The 27,620-nt window shown below is 40.8% G+C and overlaps 1 long non-coding RNA gene across 1 annotated transcript; it reads left to right on the forward strand.

Annotated features, from left to right (window-relative positions):
* The first annotated feature begins 18,330 nt into the window (after nt 1-18,330).
* LOC125307833 lies at nt 18,331-24,780 on the forward strand. Its single transcript, XR_007195797.1, has 3 exons — nt 18,331-18,952; nt 23,209-23,373; nt 24,317-24,780. It is a non-coding gene; the product is annotated as an uncharacterized LOC125307833 (long non-coding RNA).
* The last annotated feature ends 2,840 nt before the right edge of the window (nt 24,781-27,620 follow it).

A 27,620-nucleotide genomic window follows, 5' to 3' on the forward strand; every position in this document is an offset into this window, starting at 1 on the left:
TGAACTGTTAAATTAGGAAGTCTCTCCTCCTCCACTATCACTCTGAACACTGGCGTGCCGCAGGGTTGTGTGTTAAGCCCCACTGCTCTACTCCCTCTTCACCAATGACTGCGCCGGTGCACCCCTGTTTATGGCCCCAATGCCATAATCAAGTTTGAAGATGACACCACAGTGGTGGGCCTGATCAGAGAGGAGGATGAAACAGCATATAGGGATGAGGTTCAACACCTAGCTGTGTGGTGTAAAAATAATAACCTGGCACTCAATACCCAGAAGACCAAGGAGATCACTGTGGACTTCAGGAGAACCAAGAGCAAGGCACACATCCCCCTCCACATCAGCGGTGCTGAGGTGGAACATGTGTCTAGCTTTAGGTTCCTTGGGGGGTCCACAACACAGACAATTTTTCTTGGTCTTTGACTTCTACCACTGTACCATTGAGAGCATACTCACAAACTGCATCTCTGTATGGTAACTGCAACGATGTTGATCGCAAGTCACTACAAAGGGTAGTGAAATCTGCCCAAAGGACTATTGGCACCCAACTCCTCTCCATCCACAACACATCATAAACGCTGTACAAACAAAGCCAAATCCATTGTCAAGGATGCCACCCACCCAAACCATGGTCTTTTCACCCTTCTTCCATCTGGCAGATGATACAGGAGCCTGCGCGCCCACACCCCCGCATCAGCAGGCTCATACTTCTTTCCAGAGACTGGAACACTGCTGAACAAATCTACATCTCCTATCTTGCATTTGTACTTTAGCAGCTTGTTTGTTTAGCTTGTTTACTTCACTGCACTGTTACCTGTTAACATTGGCTGCACTATATATATATATATATATATATATATATATATATATATATATATATAAAATGTATATAGAATGCCTATTTATACTCTCTGTACATAACCCTCTATACTCCTTATCTGTAGACATGTCATCTGGAAAACCTGTATTTATCTAACTAAACACTGTTGTACATAATTAATCTCTATCGTCTACATAACTGCACAGAATACTGTACTCAACCTGCACTTTGGTATTTAATGCTTCTTTTGCACTTCTGGTTGGATGTCAACTGCATTTCATTGGCTCTGTACCTGTACTTTGCTAAATGTCAATGAAGTTGAATCTAATCTAAAAAATGGAACTGGAACAGGAAGAGAGACTGGAATTGAAATCGGAAGGGAGAATGGAATTAAGGGCCCGTTTACACGTATCTAGATATTTGTATAAACGCATACTTTTGTATGCGTTTGGCCCTTTCGTTTACACGTAAATGGAGATTTAGCTCCCTCAAACGCATACTTTTACAAACACACTCTAAAGCGAAGATTTCTTAAAACGATGACATGTTTGATTGTGTCGTGTGTCAATTCGATTTCATATGTGCAGCAAAGATTCTAGAGCTGAGCTTTTGACGTGCAGTGCCTGCCTGCACATTTCACACAGGCTGTAGCCACACCACACGTGATATGCGATTATTTTTAATATTTCTCATACTATTTTGTGCTCACCTCACAGGTTCACACAGCAACTGTCTGTTGACTTCCGAGTTAATTATAGAGTTGTTTAGATGTTTACTTCATGTAGCTAAGTAAGTCTCGTCTTGTGACGCTAACATAGCCTAGGCTAGGCCTACTCAATGGATTATAACATGTTGGATTAAGTCATCTTCATTTCCAAACCTAGAGAATTTACACGTGTAGAAGATAGGTAGGCTATGTTTGTTATTCTGGCCTGCTGTGGCATGATTAATTGCCGTATATGAGAAGTTATGAATTGCTATGGTGAGTTTTGGCAATGGGTTTGCTATTCTGGTCAGTTTTGGCATGACGTGCGAGTTTTAGCGTTAGCGCATTGTAACGTGTTGTGATGTTGGCTCTGCTACAGCCCCATTCCCCCTCGACCTTCTCAGTTAAAAAGCCCTATGTGTGCTATGTGCAGAGTCTAACACTAGCTAACAGGAAGGGATAATGGAATTGAAACAGGGAGGGAGAATGGAATTGGAACAGGAAGGGAGAATGGTCTTGGTCAAAATACTTTTAAAAGCAACCAAAGCACCTTCAAAAGCAATGCAAGTCTGAGGCCGTACCAAGGCGTTGGTATTTAATACTACTAGTGGATATATCATCAAAGATATATTTGTTAAGCAATACAACACCATTTTCGGAAAAAAATATATTCACATCAGAAAATCACTAAATGTAATGATGATGATGTGCAGTTAAAATTGGTCCATCAAGAAACACGCATGCACTAATTTCAGCAAGAGCTTGTAAAACCAAATGCCGTCCAGCTTGGAAACATTACAAAACCATCTCTAACGGCTACTACTGTGTTCAGGCTCTCAGAACTACAGTATGATGCTCTGGTGATGGAACTAATAGTTGTTGTGTCTAACTGTTGTTGAGGGGATTTTACGAGCCTGGGATGGAGCCATCATGAACCACTGCCAAATGCCAAACGCATTGAACCAAAGTCTTGTCTTGTCTTGTCACATTCTGTCTCTCCTGTCTAGGCGAATATCAATTATGATATCAAATCTGGAGGTTTGGAACCCTATCTATTTTGAATGAGGAAGTTGCTGTTTAGAAGTGAAACTTCAATATATCAAAGTACAAAGACACAAAATCCAAAGCCATCTTTATGAACATACTAACACACATCTGCTAACAAATGCTAATTTAAAACAGATCATCAAACTACTGTCATCCTAGTTCACCATATGGAAACCACTGGATGCATATAAACCCTGGAGATACACCTAAAGAGCATTCTAAATTCTGCACATCTACACATTCCCACTTGATAAACTTCGTAAACCTGAAAATACTTCTCATTCCTCTTACCAACCAATGTGTGAGTTTAAGAGTAACTGCAATGTTCCTGACAACATATTCCATCCAAGGGTATGTACACGCAATAAATAATGCTGACAAGGGCGACATCTGCCATTTCTCTTGTTTCGAGTCGGTAAACAAAAAAATGCTGAGAAGTGCAATTAAATGCTGAAACCCATCACAAGATGAGAAAAATGTCATCTGTGTCTAATTCGAATGACTCGATGATGTAAGTTCTGCTATCTCTCATTTTAATTTTTCGAAGCCATGTTCAATGTCATATTGAAATAAGCGGTGCATCACATCCTGTTTGCAGGCTTGTGCCTTTCAGCAGATGTGACCATGTGTGTGATAGCAATCGGAATGCGCTTCAGTAGTTGGCTCCTTCCCACAATCTCACATATTGCTTTTAAAACCACACACACACACTACATAAGTTCATAATCCCTGTCTCCAAATCCCACAGACACACACAAGATTCAAACAGTAGAATATGCGGTGGCAAGTATCGTTTATTTTTTTTCGAGATAGAACGCATTCTGCATTATGCATGTATAAAGTTGCATGCCTAAAGTTATATGGAACTGTGTAACATTGTGATGCCTTTTGTTCCCAACAAACAATACACAATGTGTCCAACAACACAATGAGTCCAAAATTAAAGCGAGCACATTCTTTCGGGCACAGGAAATGAAATGGATGATTCATTTTGTATGCTGAATTGACTATTGTGCTTTTCATTATGAGAGAAGCAGAGACTTGCATGTTTTTTTCACTGAATTTTCATGAAGGTGCTTAAAATAATGCAAAGGTTGCATGGACTGGAAACCTAACTACTGACTGCAATAAACTAACATCTATGGACTTCTTTTCTCACATCAGTATCATGCAAGACAACTGCAGTGTCAAAAAATGTCAATAGACTGCACTTGATAGCACAATTACTATAATCATTGATTGTGTGTGTGTGTGTGTTGCAGTGTATTGAGGCCATGTTGCATGGTGATTTTGCACTTTAAACAATAAATTGATTGATTGATTGATTAAAGTCAGATCTGTACCAGAATTTCATGGTTTCGACCTTGGCCCATACAGCTAAGAAACCAAATAGATGCAATGGACGGCTGAATTAAATTAGAAAAACTATGTTTGGAACTTCATAAGCAGCCTTGGAAATGAACATAAAACTTTGATGATCCACACATATGGATATAAACATGAACGAAATATCTACTGTAGATCAAGCAGTGGCATAAACATGAATTGAGGCCACATGAAAGGAGCAATAGAAGGGCCAAGTATCTTTAGGAATTGCCCCCTGCTACCATACATTTGAAGTGGCTTTTACCATAATTTCCCAAGTACTAACTAAGGTTCAGCAAGTTTCTTCAGCTATGAGGTTTCTATATGGGGACGGGCTATACATGGGAATGCATTTAATTTCTTCTTTCATCTCCTTCATTGGGCTACTGGGCACTACAGTTTATACACGGGTTTTGCAGTTTATACGCATTATGGCTAATACGCGGGACATTTCTGTACTTGAGTTAGAGTAGCCTAACTACTGTACAGTTTGTGCTGTTTCACACTGTATTATGGTTTTAGAATGCAATGCTTCAGTTTATCATTATCAGTATTCTGAGTAGCACAATTGGTTGGTTTTCTGGTCTTTCCTCAGACTTCTGCACGTAGGATTTGTATAGAACAGGTGTGGGCAATTATTATGACCGCCGCACAGCGAAGCGGCGGTCATATAGGTTTAGTCAGATTTTTTTTTTTTTTTCCTTTTTCGCATGCCCAAATTTCCATCAATGATTCCCGGGACACTAAAAAAAGACCGGGGTACACGAAACTTGGTGGGCATGTAACACCACATGGATAGCATGGAACCATCGTTTTTCGTTTTGATCTGTAGCCCCCCCGCTGGACTGGAACCCCCGAAAGGAGGGTAGGGCAGACACAGTTTTCTGTGAATATCTCGAAAACTGTAGGGTTTAGGAGGACCATATTTGTTTTGTATGTTGATCTCAAGGGGCCATGTCAACCCATTCCATAACCACTCATTTCATGTATAGCGCCACCTAGTTAAACACAAAAAAGTAAAAATTAGGTGTTGTAATCACAGGTATCTGTGACCTAACATAGTCAAAACTGCACAAAATTGGAAGTGTAGGATCATTATGACACCCTCTGAATGCATGCCAAGTTTCGTGGAATTCCGTTCATGGGGGGGCCACACAATAAATTAATTTATGTTACTATACACCAGCTGGCCTGTAGGTGGCCGGAGACAGTTTTCCGTGAATATCTCGAGAACCGTAGGGCCTAGGAGGACCACCTTTGTATGTTGGTCTTAAGGTGCCATGTCAACCCATCACATTACCACTTATTTCATGTATAGCGCCACCTAGTTAAAAATTAAAAAGCAAAAAATTAGGTGTTTTTATCACAATATCTCTGGCTGACATGGTCAAAACTGCACGAAATTGAAAGTGTAGGATCATTATGACACCCTCCGAATGCATGCTTCATGAACTTTCGTTCATGGGGGGCCATACAATACAATAATTTATGTGTACAGTTAGTGACCGTACACCAACAGAGTTTTCTGTGAATATCTTGAGAACCGTAGGGCCTAGGATGACCAATTTTTTGCGTATGTTTGCCTCCAGGGGTCATGTTAACCCATTCCATATGCACACATGTGCATAAACAGATACACACGCACACACATACATTCACAGTAATCATACGTATGACACATACTCACACAGTAGACATATGTACGCATGCATGCACAGGCACATACGCAGGCACACACACAAGCACATGCACGCACACACACACCCACCCACACACACATAAACATAAACATGTACACGCACACATGCACACAATTCAAGAATTTCTTAGAATTATGAACAGGCAAAATGGGGGTGGGGTTGTATAAAATGTATTTTACATGTGAAATCTATGAACTAATCATGTTTTGGCAGATACCAGTGAGAATTGAGTGTGCATAATGCAATTCAGTGAGACAGTTAGAATCATATATGCCTTTCAGCGTGACTTATTTTTGTGGAAAAAATGTGCTGGACTGGGCGGCGGCCATATTTTGGTCTAGTTATTCTTCTAACGTTTTTTGTGCATTTAATGCGGCTTCAACTGTTTAATGTAGAAACTGTGTAGAAACAAACTGTGTTACGTAGGTCTTACTTAGGACAGGTGTGGAATGTATTTTTCATATTTGTAACTTTTATACTTTTTGAACTAAACTACTGAATTTCCCCATAGACTTAACATTGCCGATTATGGCATCACAATAGGGCACTTGGAATCCTATGCACCTCCCACCTCCAGCAACTGTCTGTCTCAGGCTTTAAGCATATAATCTGGCTCTCTTAAGACTACAAATCCTGTTAACGGTTTTCTCTGCCCACAACTGTTTCAAAATAAAAGTCTCCACTACAATAATTCCCTATTAAATAATTTTAACCATTTAAACTATCCAACTATTTAACTTTTCAACTATTCCAACTGTCAGTTATCATCAACTATGCCTCTAGCCCAGCGGTCCCCAACCACAATTCGCAATAATGTCACGTTTTTACATGGCATAGGCCTATATGCAGTTGTTTGATTGCACGCATGTTTGCATTTTGCAAGGTCTATTTTCTTACGTCTGTCTGTCCCGCCTTCAACACTTTTACATATTGCCTTCAGCGCTGCGCAGCCTCAGGTCAGCTCACTTCACTTGATCAGTTCTTGGCGAACGGTAGTGTCACACGAAGTTAGCTAAACTGCTAGAATGAGCAACAAAAAACAAGCATCTTTAGCAGGTCACTGGCCAGAGTGTTTTTGCGAGAGCAGAAAAAAAGTCACCGTTAGCTGCACATTTTAGTGATGAGGACTGGGTGTCAAAACTCGCTTACCTGTGTGACATATTCGGGTTGCTTAATGACCTCAACCTGTCACTCCAGGGGAGAACGACGACTGTCTTTAAACTGGCAGATAAAGTCGCTGCATTTAAAGCCAAGCTTGATTTGTAGGGACGACGAGTGGACCGGGGTGTATTTGATATGTTCCAAAAAGTAGTGGGGGTTTTGGGAGAGACTGAGGCAGGGCCCTTTCTCTCGCAGCTGGTGCGCGATCACCTTGTTGTGCTCTCAAATGAGTTTGAGCGTTACTTCCCATCCTTCAAAGATTCACGGCAAACCAATGAGTGGGTCCGCAACCCATTTGTCAATATCCCGAATAGTCCTAACTTGTCAGTGCAGGAGGAAGAGCAGTTGATCGAAATTGCAAATGACAGTGGTCTTAAGAGTGTGTATAAGGAAATCTCTCTGGCGGTTTTGGATCAAAACCAAAGCAGAATATCGAGATAGCCGTGAAAAGCTGAAAACGCTTCCCACCACGCAGATCTATGCGAGGCCGGTTTTCGCAATGACTGCAACTAGACAAATTCGCTAATCGACTGGACATTTCAAACACACTGAGGGTGTCACTGTCTTCCATCACCCCCAGATGGAAGCTTCTTGTTGCAGGGAAACAAGCAGGGCTCCCACTGATTATATTAAGTAATGCACGTTTAGTTCCCATGTTTTTTTTCCCATATTTTGTTAAGCATGTTCACACTTATAGATGTAGCTTCAAGTTGTTCAATATTCATAGTTCATATTGTTCAATTTTCACTTCTTCAAGTTCACGTTTTTCACAAGAGATCGTTACCTTCACTGTTCATACATAACTGGAGCTAGTTCTTTTCAAGTAATGCATGCACAACACATATGGAACATGGAACCCCCAAACCCCCCCCCGCCGGTCCGTGAAAAAAAAAATAGGAATCAAACCGGTCCATGGTACATAAAAGTTTGGGGACCCCTGCTCTAGCCTATATTAACCCTTACAAGCCCGACCGTTCTAATTTCGTTAAAATTTTAACGATGACCAATCATCTAATATCTTAGCTGTCCAATGACTGATTTTATTTCTGAAATCTTCCCCGTAATGCTGACAACATAAGCTTCAATTTGATATGATTGGTTGAGGGGTTTATGGCGCGAAATGTTTTGGATACTTGAAGATGAGTCGTGAAAAAATCTTTTCACTTCAGTCATACATTTTGACATGAACCGCCAGATGCCACCTGCACTTCGTTGGAGTTTACCTCGAAACCACACAGCTGGATAAACTGAGGTAATATATGTTTTTAAATCGTTTCTAGTTATGGTTAATCTTAATTTGTAGTCCTAAAATCATGCTAAGTGCATCGTCATGTAACTTTAGCTAGCTGCATTACTCTGAACTGCTTGCAGTATTCTCGTTTGCTTTTGATATCAGTTGTTTTCATTTGACAATTTCATTTAAAAACCTGTTAGTATATAACCTGTAAGTAAGTTTGTTTTCTAGTACCAATTTGCTTGTTAGGTAAGCATTATATTGGCAAGTCAGTATAGCATACCAAAGCTGAATAAATCAATGGGCGCCGCGTTTTTTAAGTTGCGACGTTCTCTTACATGAAATAAGTTGAGCTATATTTTTACTCCTCTCTCCTCTCAATATGTAGTTGTAGAAAACAAGATGTGAAATCACGGATTCTGTCAGAAATGTAGTGCTAATTAACTTATTGCCTCTCCCGAGGGTTGTTACCTCGCTAGGCAGTTTGTAGTGAACTGTTTTACCTTGCTAACTTCTAAATGACAAACATCAGACGTGCTTGTCTCAACATTTTCTAAGATGGCATGACTTGATATTCTACTCTTCTCAATATGTAGTTATAGAAAACATGATGTGAAATCACATATTATGTCAGAAATGTCATTATTGCATTTCAGCAGCTAGTTACTAGGTGAATCTGTCTTTATCTTAATGCCAGCCAGGCAATCAGATTTAGGGTAGCTAAACCCATGTGTAATAAAATTACTTTTCATACTTCTAAATATTTTTGAGTTACTCAGAATGCTTCATTAGTTTAGGCTACCTCTTCTTGTGTATATATGTGCACACACTCACACATCTGTATTTTTGTGATTTTATTTTTTAAATTAATAAAGATATTACATTTGTATGATTTTACTGTTGTTTCAGATGATAAGACCTACACAGACCTCCTTGCAGGCCTGAAGAGGTAGCTGACTGCTGATGAGCTTGCGCTCACAATGTTGAAGACCATGTGAGCATGGAGGAAGAAGGTATAGATTTAGGTGGCGTGCGTAGGGTGGTGTAAACTGCCACTAAACACTGTGAAATAGACTTGTTATGTTGTTTTTTATATGTTGTTGTCCCAGGCATATGTGTTTTTACCAACCGGAACGGGTGGGAGGTTGTGCTTAGTAGGCCGTCGTATGCAAACACACAGTGCAGGGGCATGGGACGAAGAGACCCCAGAAGAGTTTCACAGTTTTCTGGGATTGATCATTGACATGGGACTTCACTTCCCTCCCTAATATCCATTGCTACTGGGGAACCAAGTCTCTGAAGGGATCAGGGAGCGTTGACCAAATGAGAAATACATATTGTGTACACTTTTTCTCCATTGACATTGCCGTTGTCAGTAGTTTCTTATTATTTCAATTAGGGCTGCACGATATATCTAAAATCTATCGTTATCGCGATATCAACGTTTGCGATGGAGATTCCGCAAAGATTACTTAATTTTCGATACATTTCGATACATTTTCTGTGCCGTGCGCATTCCATACAGTCTATGGTGTATTCGCATTCTAAATGTCAACATATTTTACCAAACCGATGCTGTCATGCTGCCCTAGAAGCCCGTCCCCTACCAGTTTAGGTGTTTGGTGTTTCAGGTGTTGAGGCGGGAGCTAATGTCGTGATGGCTGAAGATAGTGAGTCGAGCGAGGTAGGTTACACTTGGGTGAAGAGGAATTGGTGACTAAAAGGAAAAGCATGTCTGTTCTATGGAAATATTTTGGTTTTATTAAGGATGACGTGTTACAAACACAGCGCCAAATGCATCCTTCTCCACCGTGTTAAAATAAACCATTTCTTTCGTTAACGTTATAGGATCAGAAGATATCTGTCTTTCACTGTAAGGCTTGTATTTCATGATTTGCATTTAGCAAAAACCCCAGACAGCAGCAGAGAGGTAATCAGGATTCGTTATTTGTAAAAGTTGTTTAGCCTACTTCGTTGGACTGTGCGATCGCAACCCCTTACTTTCACTTTCCACTTCACTCGGCATGCCGGTAGCCTAATAACGTGGGATGCGCAGTGTATGAGGTTGGAGAAAAACATGAGGTGGAGAAAAACAGCAGCTGGCAGGCATTTCCGTTAAAATTTTAGCCCCGCCTTCAGCTGCTCCAACTACTAATCTGTCGTCTTTTCATCAAGTACATATTCCTGTACAGCAGGAGTCAATTCAGTATTTGTCACGGTTTTCCTGTGATGCCACACATTTTTCCCATAGTATTGTTGTATCTTTAAGTAACCTAGGCCTACTCTTGTTTAAAACCGTACAGTTACCTGTAACTGTAACAGTAACCTACAGCCTAGGCCTACTGAGTTTTCTTCAATGTGCTGTGGGCCAAAAATAATAGCCTATGTCTCCATGATGCCTCTCTGGTAAATATTTTATCTACTGAGCTCAAGATATCTGGCACGCAGAACACTTGATTTAGAATCATATGCACTAATTAAATATGTTAGACATTTCATTGAAGTCTTTATGAAATATATATACCATGGCATGTGAACAAAGTGTGTGCTGGACTATTTGTTCAAAACACTGGGATGACAGTAAGCCTACAGAATAAGACCTTTTAGGAATACGTATAATGAATGCATAACAGAAGTTGTGCAGTGGTCTTTTCAGTCTATCCCATGGGGTGGTGGGGGGACTACTTTTCACATTTACAATGTCAAGCGCGCGCGAGAGGGAGAGAAAGCCGCAGGTTCCAGCTGGCTTGTCATTGTTGATAAGTGATATTCTTATAACATTATTAAGGAAATCATGAAGGCAACAGTAGTTCCCACTACTGACCATTTATAAACATCCATAGGCACAGCACTACACTAGCCACAGGCTATGTTTGAATGAAGCTGGCAAAAGATCATTGAGAACTAAACGTGAATTGTTCTTGAAGTGACAGTGTAGTTAAAAATGAAAAAGCAAAAAACAAGGCGTTGTAATCGCAGGTATCTTTGGTATCTGCACGAAATTTGATGTGTAGGATCAGTATGACACCCTCTGAATGCATGCCAAGTTTCGTGGAATTCTGTTAATGGAGGGCCATACAATAAATTAATATATGTGTACATTTAGTGACTGTATACCAATCGGCCTGTAGATGGCCGGACACAGTTTTCTGTGAATATCACGAGAACCGTAGGGCCTAGGATGACCAAATTATTTTGGTATGTTGGTCTCCAGGGGCCATGTCAACACATCCCATATCCACTCATGATAATCGCAGGTATCTTTGGCTGACAGATTCAAAACTGCACGAAATTTGAAGTGTAAAATAATTATGACACCTTCTGAATGCATGCCAAATTTCATGAAATTCCATTCATGGGGAGCCATATCTGCACACACACACACACACACACACGCACACACACATAAATACACACACACATGCAAGCAAGCAGTCACACGCACACATACACATAAACACACACACACAAACACAGACCCCATTACCCCCCACACACACTCACAAGCAAACACACACACAGAAGCACACACATACACATTCTCTCAGCAAAAATAAATAGCTTGTCAATTATCTACTCCAGCCCCTACTTGTGCAACATTTGTGAATGAGTGTGTGCGTTTTTTTGAGTGTGTATATAAATGAGTGTGTGTTTGTTTTTGTTTATATGTGTGCTTCTGAGTGTGTTCCCTTGTGAGTGTGTATGTGGGGGTAATGGTGTGTGTGTGTGCCTGCATGTAGGAGCAGCTGTGGCCTACTGGTTAGCGCTTCTGACTTGTAACCGGAGGGTTGCCGGTTTGAACCCCGACCAGTAGGCACGGCTGAAGTGCCCTTGAGCAAGGCACCTAACCCCTCACTGCTCCCCGAGCACTGCTGTTGATGCAGGCAGCTCACTGCGCCGGGATTAGTGTGTGCTTCACCTCACTGTGTGTTCACTGTGTGCTGAGTGTGTTTCACTAATTCACGGATTGGGATAAATGCAGAGACCAAATTTCCCTCACAGGATCAAAAGAGTATATATACTTATACTATGTATAAATGCTTTTATGTGTGTGCACGTTTGTGTGTATCTGTGTGTGTACCTGTGTCTTTATGTGTGTGTGGGTGTGCATTTGTGTGTGTGTGTGAGTGTGTGCGTTCCTTTGTGTAGGTGATATGGCCCCCCATGAATGGAATTCCACGAAACTTGGCATGCATTCAGAGGGTGTCATCCTACACTTCAAATTTGTGCAGTTTTTAACCTGTCAGCCAAAGATACCTGCGATTACAACTGTCAGAGCTTTGCCAGATTCTTCAGCAGCACCTCACTCTGCACCAGCCACTTCCCCAGCCACGCCCATTCATCAGGCTCACACTCCTGTCACTCATTCTCTCTACCCTGCCTACTGAGCCCTTACACCTGCTGATTGATCAGCTGCATTATATCAGGCCTCCCTCCACACACACACTTTGTCTGGCCTTGCCAATGCTGTATGAAGGACCCAGCCAAAGACTTGCTCCCTCGCCTGCTAAATTTTTTGGAAGTGCACGTCGAGCTATGGCGGAGGGGTCGGAGAGGGGTTTGCGGCGACGTAGAGGGGTCTGCGGGGGTATGCTGTCGATTCGACGCAGAAGCATAAAACAGGCATAAGGCATTACAGACCCAACCAAAGTGTTGTTGTCTATATGTCACATCAAAGAAAAAGGATAAATACCCCGTTCAACCTTCTATACCTTTAAGAAAGCCATAACATAATCCATAACATATGATGCTAGTCATCTTGATACTGTAGAACTCCGCTATCTCAGTGTATTGCAATGGATGTACTGCTTAACAGGAAGTTCGGAGCGCGGGCAAAGATGGCGCCCCCCGTGTTTGCACGCAGAATAAGGTAAATATTCAAAGACCAAACCTAACTTTAGCTAACATTAAGGTCAACACATGACAGCAGCTTGCTTTCAGCCTAATGTTACAGTGAATGAGTATGAGCTATGAAGTTACTTTGCATTTCAAACTACTACTAAAAAACAAGCTAACCCCTTTTAAAACATATCCAATTAGATCGTCATTGTATGGTTGTATGCAGTTATACACACTCAAGAATGATACAGTTAAAGAAGCACTATGCAACAATTTTAGCAAAAATGACCTTAATTATGCAGGTTAAGAGTCGGTTCTACAACACTTTCTGGGTCGTTTGGTGGGTGCTTCGTCTCCCCCTATCGCTTCTCAGTGGAAAAACCGAATAAGCAACTTTCTGTTCCCGGTCCAAGGAAATCCAGATGTGACTCAGTGGAAGTATCCAATCACGCCTCGAAAATGTAGTCAGATTTGTAGTTTCGAAGAAGACTGCAAAACGGACGCCGACTTGGCTTTGTTGCTGTTGAAATTGTAAGTAGCCTACCCTTGGGTCAACTTCGTTTTTGTAATGTGGTTTGATAGTCTCTTGAACAATGTATTTTTGCTCGACTGTTTTATTGTGAGCCCTGTATGTGTTTAGCTTGGTTTCTTGATGGCTAGCTCGCTAGTTTAGCGTAGCAGTCACTTGCTACCGAAGCTGCAGGGGGAGCTGTGTCGTGAAAAATGTGAACCCAAATCCGGCGAAAAACCCAGAAACAGCGAAGGAATAACCAGACCTGCATAGGGCTTCTTTAACGTTGCTGAGAACATAGATATATAGAGAATGGCTACAACAGCATCACCGGCGGCCATCTTTAAACAGACAAGCTATCTGGTGGGCTCTGTGGTACCTGATGGCTCTTCTTCTACTAAAGGTAGAACAATGCCCCCAGGCTATAACAATGACACCTTCAGGTCACTACCTGTCATTACAGTGCACCATTGAAACACAATGTTATGAGTTAGCGAGCTGACTGTGGCAAGATGGCCGCGAGGTGCGGACGTCGATCTCCATTGGCCAGCAGCGCGGACGAGACATCTAGCCATTCTATATCTATGACTGAGAAGACCGAATGAGAGGAAGTAGCCGTTAATGTGATGTCTCTGAAGCTAGCATGCAGCTAAAACATGCATGCAAAACGGTACTCCTATCAAATTGTCATATATTTTAATCATGTACACTTCTTGTTTACCTTCAAACCCCACCAGCTAGCACCGTTGGAAGAGCATAGCAGAGGTGCAAGGGAAACATAACTCCAATGTTCTGTGAACTTTGAGAGATGAGACCATTTCAATAAACCATGATTTCACCTGTCATGTGAATTCATCCAAACACTGAACAAACCTGTCAATCTCGGGAACAGAGAAGAAGCTAATGTGAAACTTAAGTGTGTGAGGGGAGTGTGTGTTTGTGTGTGATCACATACAGGCCTAGAGACCCAATATTTCTTTAATTCTTAACAAAGGCAATGAGTTAAGTTCAGTTAACAATTGCACCTTAAAAAGTAGAACAAACTCAGTAAAACTAAGTATTGTCAAACAGGCCCAAGAAATAAGACTATTTAACTTATCAGCTTTCACAGTGTGTGGCCCGTGCACACTAGTGCTCTTCACCTCATCTAGCCACCGACCTCGCCTTCTGCCTAATCACATTCCTATCCCCTCACCTCTCCTGCACATCTCATCCATCTTCACTTGTCCACCCAACATTTCATTCTAACAACTCCTATCGTCTAACCTCTTCCCAGAGGCTGTTATGTTTTCCGCTTACTTACCACAACACACTTCTGTGCAGCCTCCCTCTCCGTCTATGACAAGTTACCTTAATTCACTTCGCAATTGCCTCACCTCACCTCCCAGTTTCCCCTTCCCTTTCAACACCCTCTCTCTCTTCACCCTCCCCTTCACTGTGGTGTTTCCTAATCTCGTCGTCTCTTCTTTGTCCTCGTTACTTCTCCCATGTATGCTCTTTCAACAGGCCCACACTATTGTTAGTAGAAACCCATATTAACAAATGTAACATAGTTCAACAAATGTATCAAATAGTTGACCTTGAAGAAGCCATCTTCTTAGAATCATGAAATTGAATGCATGCCCAATGCATGCCCATACAGTATATGCCCAGTCTGTGGTCCCCATAAAATATTGTACCAAATAACTGCTATAAGTCATCACAGGCTTCTCTATGGTGCAGATGTGGGAGAACAAAACATCTTGTTTCCTATACCTAATTCTGTGGTTAAACTGATGTCAAAGTTGTAAAACGCTATAACAAGGGAGAAATTGTGTCTCACTTAGGTGACCTGTGTGCTAGGGCCATCATAAATAGAAAATGACAGAGAAAGTAGCTTTTAACAGATTTGGGAGGCATTTACTGTATGTCAAGAATGATAATTTCTTGGTACACTGCTCCTTCTGAGATTCATTGAATTTGGCATCATGTTCCATTCAAAATTCTTTGAACCTTGGTGCTATCTAGTGAAACAGCCCACATTTCTACCAGTTTTGAACTGAACCAAAGATGCACCATCAACCGAGGGTGTTGGATGCATGCATAGGAGATTGATTTGACAGTGGTGCTGTCAAAATGGTAGAAACAAGACCCTGGCTGTAACATTGGTTAAAGAAGCCCTATGCAAGTCTGGTTATTCCTTCGCTGTTTCTGGGTTTTCGCCTGATTTTGGCTGGCATTTTTCACGACATAGCTCCCCCTGCAGCTTCGGTAGCAAGTGACTGCTACGCTAAACCCCCACTAGCTAGCGAGCTAGTCATCAAGAAACCAAGCTAAACACATACAGGGCTCACAATAAAACGGTCGAGCAAACACATTGTTGAGACTAACCACTCAAACCACATTACAAAAACGAAGTTCACCCAAGGGTAGGCTACTTACAATTTCAGCAGCAACAAAGCCAAGTCGGAGTCCGTTTTGCAGTCTTCTTAGAAACTACAATCTTACTACATTTTCGAGGCTTTCCGCCGAGTCACATCCGGATTTCTTCGGTCCGGGACCAGAAAGTTGCATATTCGGTTTGTAGCGGTATAGCGGCCTTTAGAAGGAAAAAGTATTTTTGGGTGTTGGGCGCCAGACACTTACAAGAAGTGTCACAGAAAGAAATAGCATAAAAAGACCACTACCTCTACCAGATTTAACACAGCAGCTAGAAGGGACTAGGCTAATGCTAAACCTGTACGGCTAGCTCAGGTGAATCTCAGGAAAAGCAATAGGCAATAGAGACAGAGTCAATCATATACCAAGTGTATTAACCCTGAGCATCAATCATCAGCAGGGGAATAATGACAAAACCCATATGAAAAGAAATAAGGTAATTGTGAAGCCAAAGTCCATCACTAAGATAACTCATAAAATAATAATAATGAAAAGAAATCAAACAATTGAGTCAGCAATCAATACGATTCCCACAAAACCCCAGGCTCATGTTCATAAGCAGTACACAGCACAACTCACATTCATCACATAATACATTTCAGTTCAGCTATTAATTCACTCCAACACAACCAGACAAAGCACACCCGACACCTGTAACCTCTGAATGAGTTCAGTGACTGATTCGTCAATCACCAGGAAGATAATTGCAGTCAGTATGTAGCATCAGACCCTGAGAAAACGTTCCAGTGTAGAAGAGCCCATGTATAGTATCTGAATCCCCGAGAAAACGTTACGATATTGAAGAATCTATTTATAGTCTCTCAATCCCGAGCAAACGTTCCAGTGTAGAAGAGCCCATGTATGGTATCTGAATCCCCGAGAAAACTTTACGATGTTGAAGAATCTATTTATAGTCTCTAAATCCCCGAGAAAAAGTTACGGTCTGTATCTTGTCACAGACAACGACCAGCATACAGAAACGTCGACCACAAAACAGCGAGGTCGATTAAACAGCGTGTGTGCAGCAATTAGTCACCTGAGAGAGAGAGCCAGTCCGCAGAGCAACACCCCTTCGTCCACAAGTGCTTCGGTAGCCAAGTTCCACGTTACAATCCGTTTGGACACCAGTCATCCCCAAGTTTACGAGCCTCCGTATACTTTGAGCCGCTATTATTAGTGAGTCGTCCTAGTCTCATTCGCAAGCGAATTGGCCGCCAAACAAAAAGACTCTCGCAACAGGAAGTAAACGTGGCTATATTCTATGGAAGCCTACTAGGTCAATCACAGCCAGCCAATGACGTTTACTCAATCAGACTAATAATCAATAGGGACAAGAAAAGTTTAAGATTCAAGTAGCAAAAATAGCACGTTTATAAAAGAGAGAATATGAGAGAGATCAGCTTAAGTTTAGAAAACAGTTTAGGCCTACTCTTGCATAGTAAAGGATAGAGAAAACTTACTATTAAAGAGAAATGGGTAAAGGCTGTTTTAAGAAAATGGGCGGGCATGGTGAAGGCTCCATGACATACGCCACAGGTTTTTCCGCGGAGAAGCACTAGGGGGAGATGAAGCACCCACCAAACGACCCAAAAAGTGTTGTAGAACCATCAGAACGACTCTCAACCTGCATAATTAAGGTCATTTTTGCTAAAATTGTTTCATAGGGCCTCTTTAAGGTGAGTTATGTTATGCTAATTCATTAGTTTTACTCGTGGCAGCAGTTGCTAAGGAGAGAACTCATGCTTTCAGCAAAGATTGTAGATAAGTGGACCAAGATACAGTTAGGTCCGGAAGTGGCGTTGCTCATCCTTCCTCTCCTGTAGCATTTGACCAGTGGTTTTCCAGCTGAACTAAGGTAGTGCTTAACTGCTAGCTACTACAATTACTACTATTGTTATCTAGAGTATATTCTAAGGCCATATCATTTGCAGGTCATCTGTCTTATGTGATCATGCAATCAATATTCAAATCAAAACAATTGCACCCTAGACTAAGCTATTTTTAACTAGATACATCAGTTTAGATGATAATTAGATTATTATTAGACCCCATGTGTTCATGAATTTGTAATGGCAGGAACTGATTTCACCCGCCATGCTCCCCATTGACTTCACGGCTACGGCCTTGGCTTAAAGTAAGCAATTTTGTACTTACAGGCTGTGAAAAGTCATGGAAATTTCATTCAAGGTCTTCAAATTTCTTCAGTGAAAATAGGTGGGAACCCTGAACTTGCCACAATATTAACATAATAACATTGATTGATTTCATAATATGTTTTGATCAAAATTGCTAAGTATAAGTATATATAATCTTTTGATCCCGTGAGGGGAAATTTGGTCTCTGCATTTATCCCAATCCGTGAATTAGTGAAACACACTCAGTACACAGTGAACACACAGTGAGGTGAAGCACACACTAATCCTGGCGCAGTGAGCTGCCTGCAACAACAACGATGCTCGGGGAGCAGTGAGGGGTTAGATGACTTGCTCAAGGGCACTTCAGCCGTGCCTACTGGTCGGGGTTCGAGTTAAGTCCGAAGCGCTAACCAGTAGGCCACGGCTGCCCCTTAAATGCTATGTGGGATGTCTCAGCTTTTTTACACTTATGCAATTCTACTTTTGTTATTTTTGAGTTATTTCACACTACTTGGGCTAGTAGAATACTCTAAAAGCTACCTTGGATGTTGATATTTTATGAAGCCATGAAAAAGTTTTTATATAGGTCATCATATGCTGATGATCCAAACACACATGATCAAATAGTTAGGCCTACTTAAACTGTCTGGTAAAGTTGTCAATCAAATTACCATATCAACTCTTTACTATGTTTGGGTAAATGCAAAACTATCTCTAGGCTAAATAATTTCCCATTAAAAATAAAACCATGCTGTCATGATATATGACACATGCATAAGCATGCAACATGCTATCTGACATATGGGGGGATTTGGTGACTATTGCATTGTACATTGGCTGGGCATGTATACAATATATGTAAACTTTTTACATTGTTTGTCTTTTTTTTTGCTGGAATCATTTTGATTTTCCTTGTTGTGCCCCGCGCTTCAAAGAACTCATCAAGTAAGATAGCCAGCTTGTTGAGGACCCCCTGAACACTATCAACTTTACTGTCTATGAGGGATTTATGCGCCAAGGTAACTCAAATCAATTAATTTTGTCTTGTAAATGATGTCTGAAATAAATGTTGGTTACACTTTACTTAACAGTGTCGACATAAGAGTGACATGACACTGTCATAAACGTTTATGGCATAACGCTTCTGTTATTAAGTGACATTCGGTTTTTGTCATAACAAGTTAGGGTTAGGTTTAGAGTTAGGATTAGGGTTGGGTTAGGGTTAGAGGTTAGAGTTAGGTTTCATGTGAGGTTTCATGTGTCATGACAGTGTCATGTGTTCATGACCGTGTCATGTCACTCTTATGTCGATACTGTCAAGTAAAGTGTTACCTAAATGTTTTAGAACTTAAATGTGGTGTAAGAGTTACTCATCTTGTGAAAATGAGTTGATAAGCAGTAGGCTAGTTGAGTTGGTTAATAAACAGAATAGCTAACGTCGGGATGAACAGGAGACGGTCTACAGAAGTAGCTTGGTTTAGTTTATGATGGTTGTTAGTAGACAAACTGAACAAACATTTCAGATATCCAACTGTTACTAGCAGAGTGAAAGTGAGATTGTGCAGTCTAGATGGAGAAACGGATAAACACAGTAGTAAGATCTAGCTTCTTCCAGTTAATAGTAACTAATAGTAATAGTATCCAAGGTTAAAGCCTGTGTTGCAGGTTAACCACCACTGTTGATTAATGGGTACATAAAGCACTCAATATATGTATATCATTTTTAAAAATGTCTCCAAATGGTGTTAAATGCCAGTTTTTGTTGTTTTTAGCATTAGCGGGTTTTTTTTTTACACAATTCGGTGATGACGTCACTTTGGGGACTACATGATCTGCGCTTCATTCATTTCAATGCATTTCAATGGACATCGCGGTTACACTTTCAACATAACGTTTGTATATTTACACTTCGAATTTCGTCACAGCATTTATATCACAGCTACCCTATGATCTACCAATGGTAATAACGGTCCCTGATATCAATTTAGTAATTTTTTCTGAATTTCGGGAGGTCTTGTTTTGGAGGGTATGTTTTACATTCATTCCTATGGGAAACGGTCGCGGTTACACTTTCAACATAAAGTTTGTATATTTACACTTCGAATTTCGTTACAGCATTTATATGACAACGACCCTATGGTCTAACAAAGATAATAATGTCTTCCGATTTTAGTTTAATGCAATTTTCTGAATTTGAGAGGCCTCGTTATGAGGCTACATAATGCACCTATTCAGTTCAATGCATTATGCTTATAACGTTACAACACTTTTTGTTACTGTCAGTGAACAGCACCGAGTGAAAGTCAACATTTTTTTTATATCTAGTGATTGTGATCATGTCGTTGGTTCAGATAAGTAGGCTACCCATAAGTAGGCAAACTTAGTCAGAAGATCAGAATATAAAGCATCATGATGGCTAGCTATGGGCTAACTTTCCAGTCCCACCTGTGAGCCACCCCTGTTGTTGCAAATTTAGCTTCTAACTGCCGCCGATTAGGCTGGTCGTGTCTTCAGCATGAATATTTTCGATAACTACTGCTCGTGATTGATTGCCATTGACATCGTCAGGGTACGGCTTACCAAAGAGGGAGATAATATGGGCAAGTCGCAGTTTTGCAGGTGCTTGTGTGGGCTGTGCCGTCCCGATGGAAACTGTGGTGGAGAGCTGCAGTAACTAGGGAAGCGAGTGCATTTTGGCCGCTGGTCGAGGAGCTCCCCCCGTGACCAGCATATGACATGATCTATCTAGCTATCTATCTACCTGTCTATATACATCTATAGCCTATCTATTTATCTATAATCTGCGCTATCTACTGCTGAACAATCCCTTACTCGTCTCTCTTTACTCCTCTCTCGTTACTCTCAAGGATCTCAAGGTGGGCTTTGGTCTGTAGCCTCCCCAAGGTGACATAATGCAATGCATTGTGGGGGAAAGGAGAATCACTTCAAACGCTGTGAAATAGTACCTGCTTTTTCGTATTATATTCCGTTTTGTGATACCCAACAACATCAAATACAATGGATAACAGTTTAAATGTGTATTACCAACAAGCAAATTTTGCAAATTCGTTGGAAAATGAACCCTGCAACACGGCCTTTAAGCCTTTCTTATCCCTTAAAAACTTTGAGATGGCTATTCATGCCTTTATATCCTCCCGCCTAGATTACTGCAACGCCCTATATGTGGGCATTAGCTGTTCCTCTTTATCCCGCCTTTAACTTGTTCAGAACGCTGCAGCCCGCCTTCTAACCAAAACGCGAAGGTGTGAGCATATTACACCAGGGGCCTGTACTACGAAGGGAGCTTAACCTACCCAGATGTAACCCAGGGTTACTTTGTTAAACCAGGGTTGACAAAACCTGGTTATCTTAAGTGGTGTTAATCGGTACTACGACGCTGATTATGAAGTTGATTTGTTGAGCGGGGTTAACCCCAATGGCGTTCACATAAAGGGCGGGTTGCAGCGCAAGTCACCACTTTCAATGATGACGCGATCACCTGATTTTACAGATGAGGAATGCACAATTATTATGACAAGTTATGAGGAATTAAAACCCACTCTACAACAAAAATCAAATGCGTCGGCAGTGAGCAAAGCAAGGCTTTTGGCAACGTATTACAGATCGGGTAGCCTAAATGCCTAAAAGTAAAGTTTTATTCCCACATGTTCTTCAAATATGTGTTACGGAGGATTAGTAGCTTCATGGAATGTCTGAAATGAGTTGAAATAATTAAATAGCCTAATTTGAGTTCATAGAAAGGCCTACAGATGCAACCCAATTCAGAAATGGGCATTTAGATTACAGTAATAAGGATAATTGAATGTTTAAGTAGCCCCCATTGACTGATTTAGTGTATGCCTAATCCTGTGAACATTTCAGATGCAACACCATTGCCAAAACGCACATGGCAGCAGGTGAAAATGAAACACAAAACATTATTCAGAATAGTAGGTTTATATAGTTATAGCTTGCATTAATATTTCTTAATTATGAAATCATGTAGGCCTAGCTTATAGCCTTCACTTGGCCTCTGTTTTACAGCTAACAAGAAACAGGTGTCTTCGAACACTACTGTAGGAGGAAAGGCACCAGAGTGTTTTACAGTAGCAGAGGAGTTGGCCATCATGAAAATAATAGTGGAAGGCCGATTATGGAGGGGTTGAGGGAGGCATTCGGTCGGATTCTAGTGCTGTGGAAATGTGTAGCCTTTATGTGCAGGGTACAGTATTATGACATTCAATTCAACAAGTTTGTTAAAATGGTGATTTTTATTTATTAGGCATACTGTAGGCTATGATAACGAATTCCCTCGGCTGACAATCTATATCTTCATAGAGAATATCGTCCGGGTAGGCTATATATATATTTTCTGGCGGTCTCTAAAACCCCTTGCCCTGCGAAGAGAGTCCCTCATGATTTGCGCTCCAATGTCGTATGGATCATCCAGGTACGCCGACATGTCTCGGGAGAAACTGTTAGTGGAGGGGTGGTACTTATAAAGGGTGTGGTTAACGGAAACCTCGGGTTTACCAAGAACATAACCTGGTCGGAGGTTTGAGATGCAGCGTAAATTGCCATGGCAGCATACCTCGGTTAAAACCTATCCACCTTTCGTAGTACGGGTTAATCGGGAAGTTACGCCACACGTGATCAAGTTACTCTCGAAGTTACCCAGATAAGCCAGAAACCCTGCTTCGTAGTACAGGCCCCAGTGCTTGCAGCCCTTCACTGGCTCCCTGTCCGTTTTAGAATACATTTTGAAGTTCTTTTATTTGTTTTTAAAGTCTGGCCCCACTGTACATAGCAGATCTCCTGAATGTGCAGACATCCTCTAGGGCTTCTAGGTCTGCTGACCAACTCCGGTTGGTTGTGCCTCGTTCTAGGCTAAAGAGCAGAGGGGACCGAGCTTTTGCGGTGATTGCACCAAAGCTCTGGAACGAGCTGCCCCAACATATACAGTACGCCTGGCTCCCTCCTTGAGTGTTTTTAAATCTCACTTAAAAACTCATTTTTATGCCCTGGCGTTTAACAGTCTGATTGTCCTATGTATTTATTTGTTTGTATGCCTGTAATTATTGTTATCCTCACTTTTTGTTGTCTACCAAGTCGTACTAACTTGCCTGTCCAGCACTTTGGTCAGCTGTTGTTGTTTTTAAAGTATAAATAAACTTGACTTGACGGCTGTTGTAGTGCTGTTAATGAGATGTTTTATTTAGCCTAGTGTATAGGCTATTATTTAGCATGTAATTTTTTTTTTTTTCCTTATCAAAAGTGAGGGTGACGATTGCCATTTCTTCAAAACTGCGGGTGTTACAGTATATGCCCCGTATCGGTGACCGTGATTTGTTCAAGTAAGAGTTGTTCCTGGACCAACATTCTAAAGACGGTCCTGGACCAACAACTCTTCAACCAATCACAGCCTTGTGATGTCATCAATGTGAGTCTTCTGCTTCTCCCATTGCCATTTTGAATTTTCCCTCCAGAAACAACCAGTGGATCACCAACTTGTATTAGCTTCCTACATTAGCTTCCTAATAGGTAATTCAGTGGTTATGCATCTTTTAAATAACTTATTTCGAAGGGATACAGTAGTTGAAGTAGCTTTGAAGCTCATTTAGCAATCTTGGTGCCGCTGTTATTATGTTAGAGGCTAGGCTAGGGAACATAAATTTATGCTACCAAATTAGCTTGCTAATAGGGAGGTGCAGCATGCAACTATATGAAGTGCCAAGCCGGTGTTATGTTAGTTCACTTGCTAAGGAGCACACTTTTGGACTACTAATGTAGCTTGGTAATAGGCTAAAGCAGTAGCTTTTGTTTGTACATGGTCCTGAAGCGACGTTGCCATGTTGGTCTTGGACCGTCTTTACAATGTTGGTCCAGGACCCACATTGTCATGTTGGTCTAGGACCCACATTGTCATGTTTGTCCAGGACCGTCTTTACAATGTTGGTCCAGGACCCACATTGTCGTGTTGGTCCAGGACTGTCATTACAATGTTGGTCCAGGACCGTCTTTAGAATTTTGGTCCAGCACTGTTTTTACAATGTTAATCCTGGACTAACACCGCCATGTTGATCCTGGACCAACATTGTAAAGATGGTCCTGGACCAAAATGGTGGTCACTCCTGGAAGATGTACAACAAACAAAAGTGACTGCTTTAGCCTATTACCAAGAAGAGACCCAATAGTTGATATAGCTTTGAAGCTCATTTAGCAATCTTGTTGCCATGGTAATTAGGGCTAATGTTAGCTGCTAGGCTAGGTAAAATACAAAAAAATAGCTTGCTAATAGGCAATACAAATCTGTCAGTTGTGCCATGTTTAAACCTTTTATACAATAAGCTGCAAACATTTTTTGTCTGCTTTGTTTATTCCAGGCCCATTATAGGGAAGTTTTTCCCTGTACATCACAGGGAAGTTGGTCAAGGTCCATCACAGTGAAGCTGGTCCAGGCCCATCACAGAGAAGTTGCTTCATGTCCATCACAGGGGAATTGGTCCAGGTCCATCATAAGGAAGTTGACCCAGGTCCATCACAGTGAAGCTGGTCCAGGTCCATCACAGGGATGTTGGTCCAGGCTCATCCTAAAAAAATTTGTCCAGGTCCATCACAGGGAAGCTGGCCCAGGTCCATCATAAGAAATACCAGTCTGCACACACTCTGCTTTGGTCTGGACCCATATGGATGGTCAAGCGATACATCACTGTTTCAATTTAATTTTCTCCTCATTAATCTGTAAATACTATAATTAAAGGGGGTGGGACGGCAGTTTAAGAAATATTTTTAGTGGGGAATTTACTTTTACCATGTTAAGCTATGGAGACTGACTGAGTGTGGGTCGTTAAGGGCACTTATTTGGAAAAATAAAATATATTTCAATATAAGTGTCAAAATTGTTTTTTTTTTCTGTCAATTTTGGATATGTACATCTATTTCAAAATATAGTGTGAAAATATTTTTCAAATATTTTTTTTGTGTATGGGGAACATTATATTAATGTGAACACTTACTTTTACAGCTATAAAAATGGCAGAATCATTGTGAGGTGGGCTACATGCTTCACAATGACGGCAAAGAGTTGTCATCGTTATGTGCTTTGTCCATCGGACAACGCAGCTTTCTGCGGCAAGACACGTATGCTGCTTGACTTGGTTCCACTTCCTATATACCACATAAAGATAATACTGGAAATTTAAATGAAGGATCAATATTCGGTTTTCCTTTCTTTAATTTTAAAATATGCAGTCCTCGGTCGGGTATATTTTATAATATTTTATAACCTATCATTAATGGCACTTCCAAAAGTTTTTATTAGATAGATTGGTGCTGGGTAATAAGTGTTAGTGAATGTCTGATAACAACTCTTTGCTGTCATTGTGAAGCGTGTAGCCCACCTCAATCATGGGACTGTCATGTGGCTCACACTGTCCATTCACTTCCCCCTATTGATGGACATTGCTAGGCAAGCTTCAAAGTGCCTCATAAACAAACCACAGTATATTGGTTTCTAAATCTGCAGTCAGCAAGTCCCCAAATAATGTATGCAAGATCAGCCACTGTTTCCAAATAGGAAATGTGACTCAACTGTACAATAGTTCAAAAATTACCCAAAAAGAAGTTAAAGGCTATATTGGGAGAAGTTATACTGATGTCCCTGACTCTATAGCGATGTTAACTGTTCTTTTGTGACACACTATGTTACAATGTTACAATAAATCGTGAATGATATTCTACAGTATGTTGCCACGGTCATTCCACAATCTACCCCAAACTCTTTTGCAACCAAAAAACATGATTCTCTGAGATTGTAAAATAATTATATATGGCTTAGTGACACCTATACAGGTAAATTCAGAGATTCTTAGAAAAGTGTATGACTCCATTCTCTAACAACTTGTAAAGGGACTTTTTTAGCACAATCCCAGATACAGGACAAAAAACAAGCAAAAGTGTTTAGGGAAAAAGTCCACACACTCCTTGGTATTTTCTTTTCTTGATTTTATTTTCTCATAGTTTGGCAAGACGTTATGACCTTGATTGTTCTTCCTCAGATTCACTGCAAACACAGGCATTGCACATGGTCTAAATCACCTGGCCTACAGTATAGGGGGGAGCCAGCTCAGTGACTCATTAACCCTTACATGTATGGCAGGCAAGCTTGTGGCGTGACTAATGCCAAACAAATGCATAAGAACATTATAAGAAACATTAGTAGAACTTTATATAAGACCAAAACAGATCTCTAGTGTATACAAATGCAGATTTGAAAAAATATACAGTTCAATCATTCATTAGACTTTCTGTTCACAGTCCATATTACAATTTCATATTACAGAAAAGGTCTGATTACAAAATCTTCATAAAGCCCCCCTTGTCTGGCCTCTTGTAGAAAATTATAAATAAATATAATATAAAATATAATATAAAATAAAATATATACAAAAAATATATATTGACAAATATATATATTTTTGACACTTAAAATATAATTCAATATATTCTTCCAAATAAGAACTCTTACCGACCCACACTCCATCAGTCTCCATAGCTTAACATGGCAAAAGTCAATCCCCTACTAATCTTATCTTTCTTAAACTGCTGTTCAATGTCCCACCCCCTTAAATTTTAGTACAAACAGATTAATGAGGAGAAAATTAAATTGAAACAGTGATGTATCGCTTGTGTAGCAGACGTTGCTGCCATTGCACAAGGCTATTGACCATTCATTTGGGTCCAGAGCAGAGTGTCAAGTCAAGTCAAGTTGGCTTTATTGTCAATTTCTTTACATGCACTGGTCATACAAAGAATTGAAATTTCGTTTCATACTTTCCCATGCAGACATAGACATACTTTAAATACAGACATAGACATACTTTAGACATAGACATAGCCATAGACAATAAAAAAAAAAATATACAGACATACCACATACAGACATTAAAGTGCAAGACTGAAATATAGAACATATATTAGAATATAGAAATATAGAACAGGGGTCCCCAACCTTTTATGTACCATGGACCGGTTTGATTCCTAATTTTTTTTTCACGGACCGGGGGGGTGTAAGATCTCTTGTGAAAAACGTGAACTTGAAGAAGTTAAAATTGAACAATATGAACAATGAATATTGAACAACTTGAAGCTACATCTATAAATGTGAACATGCTTAACAAAATATGGGAACAAAACATGGGAACTAAACTTGCATTACGAATATAATCAGTGGGAGCCCAGCTTGTTTCCCTGCAACAAGAAGCTTCCATCTGGGGGTGATGGAAGACAGTGACACCCTCAGTGTGTTTGAAATGTCCAGTCGATTGCGCAATTTGTCTAGTTGCAGTCATTGCCGAAAAACCCGCCTCGAGATAGATACGCCGGTCGGAAACGTTTTCAGCTTTTACGGCTATCTCGGGATATTCTGCTTTGGTTTTGATCCAAAACCCGCCAGAGAGGTTTCTTTTATACACACTCTTAAGACCACCGTCATTTGCAATTTCGATCAACTGCTCTTCCTCCCGCGCTGACAAGTTAGGACTATTCGATATTGACAAATGGGTTGCGGACCCACTCATTGGTTTGCCGTGAATCTTTGAAGGATGGGAAGTAACGCCAAACTCATTTGAGAGCGCAACAAGGTGATGATCGCAAGCACCAGCTTCGCAGAGAAAGGGCCCTGCCTCA

This window comes from Alosa alosa, chromosome 15 (assembly GCF_017589495.1).
Source record: "Alosa alosa isolate M-15738 ecotype Scorff River chromosome 15, AALO_Geno_1.1, whole genome shotgun sequence".
In the NCBI taxonomy this organism is placed as follows: domain Eukaryota; kingdom Metazoa; phylum Chordata; class Actinopteri; order Clupeiformes; family Clupeidae; genus Alosa; species Alosa alosa.